The 11,030-nt window shown below is 39.4% G+C and overlaps 1 protein-coding gene and 1 long non-coding RNA gene across 2 annotated transcripts in view; one reads left to right on the top strand and one right to left on the bottom strand.

Moving 5' to 3' along the window:
- EBF3 (EBF transcription factor 3) overlaps positions 1–9,104 on the bottom strand; it is a 141,648-nt gene extending 132,544 nt beyond the window's left edge. Inside the window, exon 1 of the mRNA XM_054033837.1 lies at positions 9,089–9,104. The gene's annotated coding sequence lies outside the window, so the exon portion shown is untranslated. The remainder of the gene's footprint in view (positions 1–9,088) is intronic.
- Positions 784–11,030, top strand: part of LOC128840182 (uncharacterized) — a 34,524-nt gene continuing 24,277 nt past the window's right edge. Inside the window, exons 1-2 of the long non-coding RNA XR_008445611.1 lie at positions 784–861; positions 4,185–4,256. This is a non-coding gene — a long non-coding RNA (uncharacterized LOC128840182). The remainder of the gene's footprint in view (positions 862–4,184; positions 4,257–11,030) is intronic.

The following is an 11,030-nucleotide window of genomic DNA, read 5'->3' as shown; positions in this document are numbered from 1 at the left end:
TTGACATATAACAATAGCCTATATGTGTCATACCAAAACGCATATTAAAGTATGCCTTGGTTTCGCAAGTATTTTACACGCAATGAAGTTATGCTCGTGTTTATGTTTTGCTGAAAAACCTTAAAGCGATCTGTGGTCTTTAAAATCAAAACAGATGCCTTATATGTCCAAGTGGTGGTTCCATTTCCTCTTTAGCTGTTTTCCGGTAACAGGTTAGAATAGAGACCACAATATCTTTCAAAAGCTGATTTCGAGGAATCATTAGAATAAAAAATGTAAATATAACGTGCTGATGATTAAAACTGCAGGGCTATTGGTGTAAAAGCAGAATTGCTAATTACTTGTGGGCTGAATGACACTAACAACATGAGATGAATTATTCTGAAATGTATATACAAACATAACCTATTTAAAGGACATTTACTTTTATACAGAGGGAAAGACCCTGGGGATGGACAAAGGATGTCCTGGACACTTTCCTACAGAGCCAAATCAGACCCCGCACTCCACCCCCTCTTTGATTTAAAAAAAAGAAAGAAAAAAGAAAAAGACTTGAGCACAACAACTGTATTGAATGATGAGCTCTTTCCTCCTTGCATAGGTTAGGACTTCCCTTTTTGTGAATTGGCAGGGTATGTACGTTAATATTTTAATTAATCGGTGAAAATCGAAGTCCGATTTGTGTTATCAGGAGACCCCCGATCCCTCCTCCAAGGGGTGAGAAAAAAAGATGTGTTAGAAAGCAATCTATTTTGCTGGTGTTGGGGGTTAATGACTATTGCCAAAGATAAGTGAATTATCAAAGCTGTTGCTCTACCCGATCTCAAAATCCATTACATTGCTGGCCGTCTAATTAAATACGTAAGTATAATAAAATCATATTTTATGACTATTTGAGGGTAATGAGATTAGTCTTTAGAAGCGATCGCCACATATTAAAGATGCCACTGTCTATAGAATGTTAATAACCTTAAATCAAAGTGTATGGAAACTATTCATGATAAATTAAGAGAAAATTCCTATATTCATAATAAGCCCGGAGCTTTTCAGTTACAGTAGAAGAGATTATAAAATGTAACACTTTTGCCGTGGAATGACAAGCAAACTAAAGTTTCAAAACAATATAGGGCTCTGGTTAAAAATTGTATTTGTTTGCATGTGTGTGTTTAGAGGCTTTGGATTTGTGCAGTGCACTACATGAATTAAGGCTTCTGGTCTCATAATATGCAAAATACGTTATCTTAAAAATAAGTTTAAAATACTGAACAATGTTTTAATTGTAACATATTTGCTAAAATATACAAACCAATGCTGAAGTTGTTTCTTTCCTGTGCTAACGAAAGCATAATGCTTAAAATCATTTACAGTATCTTTAATTCAGATTACACGCGCCAAGGCGATTTAAATCTGATTACCAAATTAGAAGGTTTTAAAACAAATCCTTTTAAATCTGATACTGTTGACTAAAGAGAGAGAGTGGGAAAAAAAGTTCCATAAGCCCGTCACATAAGGTAACGATCCTGCCCCAGAAAGAAAGAGAGTTTTAAACCTTTTTGACAACAAATGCAGCTGCCCCACTATTTTGGACGATATTAAGCGAAAATGAATGCAAATCTGTGTTCAGAAGCCATCTGGCCAGAAATAGGGGAATCAGCTGCTCTTCACAACAGGCTCTGAGGCTGAATCTATTTCAGCTCATTTTCTAGATCATCTGGTCCTGCAGCCAAAGCGTGGAAAATACGGTCTTTATCATTCACCAACTTTATCTTTGTTGTCACTATACTGCTGGCTACAAGCTACATGCAATAAGAAACTCACATAGGATGTCTCTGTATTTGTACCATAATAACCGAGCTTGCTTGTAGGGTGCGTATTGTCAAGAAGCAACCTCCCACAAAATCTGAGGTTTCCAGACTGATCTGAGGCAAGGAGTAGCCTCTGTGTGATATTCTTAAAATGTAGATTTATGTTTAGCATGGAGGGCAAGCATACTCAAAAGCTCCCATACAGTAGTCTGGAGTCTGAATAAAATAAAGTTCATATTTAAAGAGGGGCAAATTGTCCCTCCGTCCGTGTAATTCACACATTGTAACAGAAAAGATAGTTGCCAGATTAGAAACCTAGCTATGTGTAGTTTGCAGTGTGGAAGAGTGAAGAGTGTAATAGGTGCAGGCGTTCTGCTCATTTGATGCTTAACTTGTATTTAATGTTTTTAACTTTTGAAATCTCAGGCGGATCAGAGAGGCCAGTAGCGTCCTTAGCAAACAAAATAGGTTTGGAAAGAAACACATTTTCCTTGGAAACAGCTTGTCTTAAGGAGAAGCTCCGAAATGAGTGTTTCTCATCTGAGCAGGTACATGACATGTCTAAATTCTGCCTGGGATCATTCTGGGAAGCGTGGTAGTTACCAAATCTTGACCTTAGAAAAGTTAGTCATGCAGAAGGTGTGTGGATTTGAATGAGATTTGCATGCTGCAGCCAAGACCTCCCGAAGTAACGACCCTCCTCCTTATAGTGTGTGAAGTATTCCTTTTGTGTGAATTTACGGGGTGAGGCTTCAATGATCCCCCACAAATTTGCATTTAAATAGCGACATCAAGCGATTCGCGTGCCACACACCAGTGGGCTCCCAGATGTCAAGCCGAAGTCAGTCAGATGGCCATTGCCCAGCTGTCCTCCTAAACATCATACCAGAGCATGCAGTGACCTTAAAGGGACAGAGCCCTCCCTTGCTTTTCCACTCTCCCGGCTCCAGAATCAGAAAGCACTTTCGGTTTATTCCTTCAGCATAGCCCAGTATACAGACATCACCTTGTAAAAGCTTGAAAAGGAAATCTCAACATCTACCATAAATCAAGTGTAAGATTCTTTTCCTCCTTCTCCCAGTGTTCTAACAACCCAGCGTAATAACACATAATCACATACTGTACATGGCTCTCACAGATTAAAATTGATAGCCTCATTTCCAATGCTGTTATAGGATTCTCCTCAACTTTATTATTTTTTCCTCAGGACAATTCTCTTGGGACTATTATCTTAATCATTTCAAATTTTTGTCTTGAAAGAAAACGCTACATTCCGATGTTTTAAATCATACCACTTTTCACACGTATGCACTTTGTAGTAAATTGCATGGTCTGCATGGTGCTCACATCCAGTGCTGCTCCTTTCCTTCTACCAGTGTGTGACAGCTTAGTTTACCAAAGAAACTTTTTCAGTTGAAAGTTCAGCTGGGAAACTGCTGAAGTGATGACTACACTAGTTTCAATCTTGTCCTTCGCTAACTTACGATTGCTTTCTTAGAGGGGCCAAGTACAGGATGAGAATCAAACTTGCCAACATAACATTCTTCAATTTTATTGTTTTAAGGCGCCTTCATTATTAACGTGTTTGGTTACAGTAGGTGTAATTTATGCCCGATTTAACCGAAACAAATCTCTAACTCTTGTTTCCTGTGTTCCAAAGGAGTTATAAATTCGCGTTTCAGGTATTTTTAATATAGCAATGGAATTCCCAGGTAAAGTGGATTTCCCATTTAGGGGGGTTGACCGCTGACTGATATTTCAGAATAAGGTTCCCAGTGTAAATTCGAGGGGAAAATACTTAGCTAAGGTTTTAATTAGCATAACACGGTGCAGTTTTTAAGAAATCGACATTGCAGAGAAAGTCTGAACTGATAATACTCCGGCAGTTCCGGCACAAGGTGTTAATGCAGCAAGCAACTGAATTAGGCAGAGGGGATCATCCCCCCGCATCCAGGGCTGGAGTCTTGGGCTCCGGGGCTGCACAGGACATGTGTTCTTTGGCTGCGGGTGCAGAGGTTTGGTGGCCTCTGTTCACAGTTCCCATCTCCTCTCCGGGAGAAGCGACAAGCACAGAGATGCTGAAAAGGTTTCAAGAACTAGAACTGCATCCGACCTACCTGTCTGTGTTTCTTCACTAAATCAAATCCACCACCTCCTTCCAAACAGCTCACAACAACCCCAACACAAAGGGCAAAGTTACAGGGACAAACAAGGAGGACGGTTTAGAGTGGACGTGGGGGATTTAAAAAAAAATCCGTATGCTAAATCGTCCACGTAAAGCTATGTGTGCGGGGCAGGTTAAACGTTATCACGGATTTAAGAAATTCTCACTATTTTTTCTCTTACTTGCCTCACAATTTATTTGTTTGTTTGTTTTAGTTGTCCACATACTTGACTTGGATTCAGATTCTTACACATCCAGAGCTTCAGGTAAAAGCCGAATGAAAATAGGTACGGACTATATATACTTAATCACATAAGCCTCGCCCTCTAATGTCTGGAAATACTAAATACTAATACTACTGATAATAAGAGACAAAAGTAGGTTTATATCGATTTACTCTGTGTGTGTGTTCTGAGTGCCAAAATCTGTCTTTTATTTGTGGTGTGCCAGGGAGATAAAATACCAGTACTTTTCTGTAACTAGTTTAATTATTTGTAACGTAAATGTTATGCTAAAGATGTTTCGGATCTATAGGAACACACGTTTGTTTGTCCCTCCCCTTCCCCACCTCCTCTTGGATCCGGAAAAAAAAGGGGTCTCGAGTTAATTGTGATGATGGGATATCAGCGAAAGGTAAAGAAAGGCAGGCACCTTTTAAAATATTAGATGAGTTTCATTAAAAAAAAAAGTCCGAGCAAGGATGTTTAATTCTATAAGTGAAGAATTTCTAGTGTAGAGGAATCGTGCGAAGGTGATGAAGTTTGATAAACAGCGCCTCCTGGGGTGGAGAGAAGAGATTTTCATCTCAAATCAGATTTAGATCGCAAGAAAAAAATATCATACTTCATATTGTCTTATTAGGGATAATGAAATTATATGTTTATCTACCACTATTTCAGAAAAAAATAATCTTTACGGGCCTGCAGTTTTGGCTTTCTTTTTAATAGGTCTTTCTGATCATTTAACTCTACTCAACAAACGGGACACTCGAGAGGGCTGTGTGAGCAAGATATGTAAAGTAATTGTAATATTCTTATATTTTCTTATATTGCACAAACGCTTTTGCCAGCAATATGATTTTCTTTCTTGTATGTATCTAGCTCGGTTTTTAAAGTATAGTTTACACCTTTCCATTGAACTACGACTAATTTCAAAATATATAAAAAGTCATTTTATTTGGCAAATAAGGTGCATAGTATCAGAATATCGTTATTTATGAGTAAACAATCTGTTAATCTAGGCAAAGATATTTTACACCAAATAACGTTTAGAAGTGGGCTTCTGGTGCCAGGATTGTATTCTCTGAAACCCGAACGTTTTTAAGCTTAAAAACCCACCCCGTTTTTTTTTTTTTTTTACGTAAACTTTTTCTATAGCTACATCGTGTAGGTAACTGGCGGTTGTGTGTCAAGGAAAGAGGGCTTTCTTTAAAGATAAAACTAATCATGTGCGTTGCTTGCAAATCAAACGCAGTATGGAGACACATGGGCACAGAGGTCCGTAGCCTTTAAAACTATTTGTCACAATGAAGACTGAAAAACAGAAATAAAATATAGAAACGGAGATGAGAACTGCCGGGTTAGGAGGGACCTTGCTGAGAATGGAAAGATTGTTTCACTCGTGCTTATAATAAAGTTTCGCAGCGTTTTAGGAAATGAGAAGCATTTCCTTGCTTAACACACTGCTATGACCCTGAAAGAAATAGCACAGAGGCAGTTCCTCTGTATTTATTTTAATGACCATTTGTCACTCTCACCATTTGAGCACTGTACCGTATATACCTATTTATTTGTAAACCAAAACAAAACTTTCATAAAATAAGTTTGCATATCGCCCAGTTCCCCTTTATGCTACAATGAAAATATAAACTGACCCAAACTGAACAAACAAGGATCGATCAGATAATTTCAGATATTATAATTGGCTTTAATTAAACACACTTCGTTCTAATTAACTCTGAAATTTTAGCATGCTTTGGGACGTTGGTGTCTGATTTGATATTGTCAGTCCAGATGTCCTAATAAAATTCAATCCTCCACTCAAGACTTCAATATTCACTAAGAACAAAATGCAAATTAAATGTAAAACCTAAAGTATCGCCAAAGGTATAATCAAGAAAGGTGTCTCAAAACTTCTCACTTTTTATTACGCAGTAGTTAGATTACATCCTAATAAGACCTCTCCTGGATAATATAAATCTTAACTCTTTCATGGTCGAGGATTTTCTCTCGCTCATGCTCTAACCTAAAGGGGATTGGTAACATAATACCCCAATATACAGTAAAATCTTCATGGCACAGTGATAACGTTTAATAAAAAGTGTGTCCGTTTAATTCAGAAATGAAAGTCCTGCATCTCCTGGCAGCCTAATTTTTGGACAGTTACTAATGTTACACTAAGTTAACAAAAGTTTCAGCTATGAACAACTACTTTGCAGCCAAAGCCAAATGTCCAATAGCTGTTCCAGACCATTATGGAGGATGTATATTTCCTTTTCCGTCAACATAAAGGAAGTCGTGCAGTGGGCAAACGCCCGGCCCTATGGATAGGTCAGCCAGCTCCAGTAATGAAATAAACTGGTGGGGGACACTAAAGTAATATGACAGTAAGTCAAAGAATGAAGATAATACTCCTGCCCTTGGAAAAGAATGCGCACAAGGGCCCCCTTCTTTTAGCACCAGAGCTTTTCATATACTTAGAATTTCTTTGTGAGCAATAACTGTCTTTTAAATAATTAAAACCTTAAAAGCAAGTCCATGATCTGCAAAGTTGCACGACAGTCTTTCTCTGCAAAGCCTATTAGAGATACAATTTAATGGCTATTGGACAGTTTACCTTGGTAAATGTCACTTACTTGTTTTACTCCGGGTTCTTCCAAGATGAGATTTTTTTATTAAATCAGAACCTTTGCTAAATGTACAGACCAGAATACATTCTGCTAAAAAAGAAAGCTATTCCAACATTAAACATTTGTATGTTTTCCATACTAATGGAGTCACTTAAAGCTGTTGCTAATTTAACTTTTTTTAAAAGGCCACACTGTGGTGATTTGCATTTTCTTTGGGATATTGAAATGAAGAGAAAACTGCTGGGCGGTTAGGCTGCCCAGAGCATAGCTGGGGGCCATGCAGAAATAAAAACAGATAAAGAAAAGAAGAAAGAAAGAAACTGGCTTCTCTTCTAGACTATTAATAAGCAATTTGTCCCGCTGAAATTTACATTGCAAAGAAAAACGTGTCCAAGCGTTTGTCTGCTGTTTGAGTTCTGTCAGCGCTGTCCAGCCTGTGTGGTGGATAGATACATTTTACCACAAAGCTGATTTATGAGAACGCTTGAACTTACAGTCCTTATAACTGTTAGGCAGGTCCAGCTGCACAAGACGAGGCTGACCATTTATTTGCGTATACATGATCACCTTGTGTTGTTCTGGTATTTTTCGTTTCAAAACGGACTTCTAATTCCACTGTCAATGTTGTCTAGAAGCACAGATCACACACTTGGTGACTAGCTGAACAGTTAGTTTTCAATTCAGCTCTGATTGCTAAACATGTAACTTGTTTTTGAAGTTTATTTTTAAATCATTTTAGTAGTTGTTGGGAAATAAATACATTCTAGTTTAGGTAAACAACAAGTGCTGAGATCGACATTTCTCTCTACAAAATTTCCCTCTTTAGCAAACTCCTTTCTCTGCTACAACTCTAGAGTGGGGACGGTGTGCCATCTACAGGACACTTTCATTTGCATTTACAGCAGGAATGGCAAAACCCGGGTTTTTCACATAACACCCTTTTTATATTTTGATTGCTGTTTAAGTCACTTATAAAAATTACTTGAATGTTTCTTTGTGCCATTTTGGTTATGAAACATTGATTACTTGTTAGTTGAACTTTTAAACACTATATTAAAACTTTAAAAATAATAAAGGCTTTAGCACTGCCTGCAATTTTTAGACATTAGATTAAAAGATATGAAATGTAAAGATAATGCAATTTGATTTGTTAGTCTAACTCTGCGATTTGAGAGTTGATGTCCCCAAAGACCAGGCTAGCTTTTTCCCTTTATTTATTTTTATTAAAACATCAATCTACTCTGGAGCTGGGTGAACTCAGTTTCACCTAGAGAACATAAAATTCTCCATACCAAGGAAATAAGCACCTTTCATAAATCAACAGTATTCCTGACAGATCGATCAATTTTTGGTTGTTAATCCGAAAGGAGGAGTTTTAATTGCTTCTTGCGTTTTAGTTCAGGCACCTTGGCGTTTCAGTCCCTTCAGTACTTGACTCTGTGTTCTTTGCTTTTGTATTGGGGGAAAAAAGCCAGATTATTCGGTTAAATAACCGAAACCACTAATCAACATTGCTGCATTCCCGGTTTAGTACACAGGATTCAAACCAGCTCTGATTCATTAGATCCCACCTATCCTTTGAAATCATCTAAACAAAGTAACGGTGGGTAACATACAGTGAGCAAACGACGAACAGTGCAAAGACACCCACATAGAAATATGCACTTACAATTATTGGAAAGTAACTGCGAGGTAAGATATATAATATACACATGTACGTATAACCTGTTTGATGTATGTAGCAAATTGACAGCAAGTAGCATAACTCTGCTGCCCTTTTTGATCAATCTGCCCCAGCCTAATTGTACGCAGTGCAGCCCAAGGAATGCATCGAGAGTCACTCCCTGCAGTTCGGATTTTACGTATCCTTTTACCCATCCACACGCACAATCTTATCACACCGAGTGCAACTTTCCCTGTGACTTATGCAGAATCAGACCACCCCGCGGTCGGTCTCTCTCTCTCTCTCTCTCTCTCTCTCTCTCTCTCTCTCTCTCTCACACACACACACACACACACACACACACACACACACACACACACACACACACACACACACACACACACACACACACACACACACACACACACACACACACACACACTCTAATGGGACTTGGAAACCCAATCGCTTACCTTTCACGGGTAATTAGGCAATAGACAGGTTTTCCTACTGAACGCCCCAAACTCAGAAAGGAGGATAGTGTTTATTGTGGAGGAAAGCTGGGCTGAGGCGTGTGTGTGATCTGTGCTATTTAATACATTACTTACCCTACGACAATCTCGGGAAAGCTCTGTGGGGCAAAGTGATGTGCGGCGCGCAGCAGTGCGCAAGCGCCCCCTCCCCGTTTAAACAGGAGGGAGGCGGGAGCAGGAGGCTAGGGGGACTGGGGGAGGCAGGAGGTTAGGAAAGGCAACACACCGCCCAAGAAAAAGTTTTGGGGAGCCTGCCCTGTAAGGGAAGAGAAGTGCCTTGCAATTCCCGCCCTTGAGCTGAGTCAGCTGGGAGAGAGATCAGCACCAGGACAGCAGGTTTGAGGGATGTGACAGCAGGACTTGTGCCTCTGATTTGTGCCACTTCCCTGGGGAGACACTTTCTCCCACTCTCCCCAATTGGAACGGGCTGCTGTGAATTAGCGAGGGGGAGCTCTGTTGAGCAGCGTTTAGCATAGGCAATGGAAGATCGGCCAGGGAATATACAAGAGCCACAGAGTAGATGCACAGCAGAGAGCAGCAAGTAGGGCAAATGGCGTGACTTAGCCTGCAGGAAATGCCTGTTCACAAGTTTCCTAGATAAAACATTCAGACCGAAGGGGCAAATCTGGTTGCCCGTCTCTTTGGTTAGGGGGCCAGCAGTATTCGGCCGTTCCCAGCTCTGTCTCAAGATGTGATGTAACCATTTGAATGAGGAAGAGGGTGAGATTTTAAATGGCTCGCAGAAACACATTGCAAAATCCTTCAGTACCAGACTTTAAAAACGGTCTAAAATTAATAGAAACGGAGGAAGTCTGGTCTTCTTCCCCCAAGAGGAGTAAAGCTCGACACGTCAGTCAATCCTCTACATCTGGTTCCCTTTGGTAGATTTCTCAGCCGGACTTGTTTAAATGCTGTGCTCTAAACTTGTTTTGAATACTAGTTATAGAATATGTGTCTCGGTCACACGGCCTTGGCATGCTGTTTCCCTACCAAGTTTATTCTGCTACCAGGAGCTGACGGATGAGCGCTTCAATTTAAGGACAACGTTTGCGGAATAATAGCATTTATTGATGTAACACGCGTGTTAACTCTTTCCCATTTTCACACATCTGCACTGATGGTTTGATTACGCTTACATAATCCGTGCAGAAAATGTATTATCCCAGCAGGTTTGCCCTGGGCACGCATAGTTATCCGAAGTTACCGCGAGACACTTTAAATAAAAGCATTAGGAGACATTTCTAGGAAAGTAAGTTGGGTCGTTGCATTGCACGATTACATCAGAAAGAGCAATTGAAGTTTTATGGGAATGCACACAGACTAAATCTGTTTTTACCAATATTGGCCTGCTTGAATAGTCAACTAGTGGAATTTTCCATATGGTTAATCATTAACATTTTACTAGCCCCCATATTGTTTAGCCCACAGGAGCATAATGGTGGCATACAAGGAACCTGCTGTATCACAGCATTTTCAACTGCCTCTCGCTTCAAATATTCTCAATCCTCCAGTGCAACCAAACTGTTTTATTAATCAACAAGATTACGAAAAAATACCTGAAACGATTGTAAAAAGAAAGTGGAACCATTGCGTTACGGGAACGTATTAGTTACTGTATTATCATGTGTAACACAAACGTGACCTGAGAGTAGATATGTTCGTTATTTTTGCTTAACAACCATTATATGAAACCATGGGAAGGTAAAAAAACTCATCCTAATAATTGGTACCTAGGATTTGCGCACTCCTGCTACTTACCTTCTTTTGTTGCCCTCTACCTATTTTGTTTACATTTGAACTAGTTGCATGCCAGTGAGGAGAAGGAGTCTGTGCAGAACTAGAAGCACTCATTGTTTTGACGAGAAGTTTGTGTTATATTTTCTGAATAGGTGGTGATAAGACTCTAGATACAATATTACTTCTTTATGGATTAGATTCTATTTAATCTGTCTCTGTACTTTAGAAGACCTCCAACCTAAAGAGCAATTTGCTTTACCTGTTTAGACTGTGGTTCTGT

Source organism: Malaclemys terrapin, chromosome 7, assembly GCF_027887155.1.
Source record: "Malaclemys terrapin pileata isolate rMalTer1 chromosome 7, rMalTer1.hap1, whole genome shotgun sequence".
NCBI classification, from domain to species: domain Eukaryota; kingdom Metazoa; phylum Chordata; order Testudines; family Emydidae; genus Malaclemys; species Malaclemys terrapin.
This window is presented reverse-complemented; position numbering and strand designations above follow the sequence as displayed.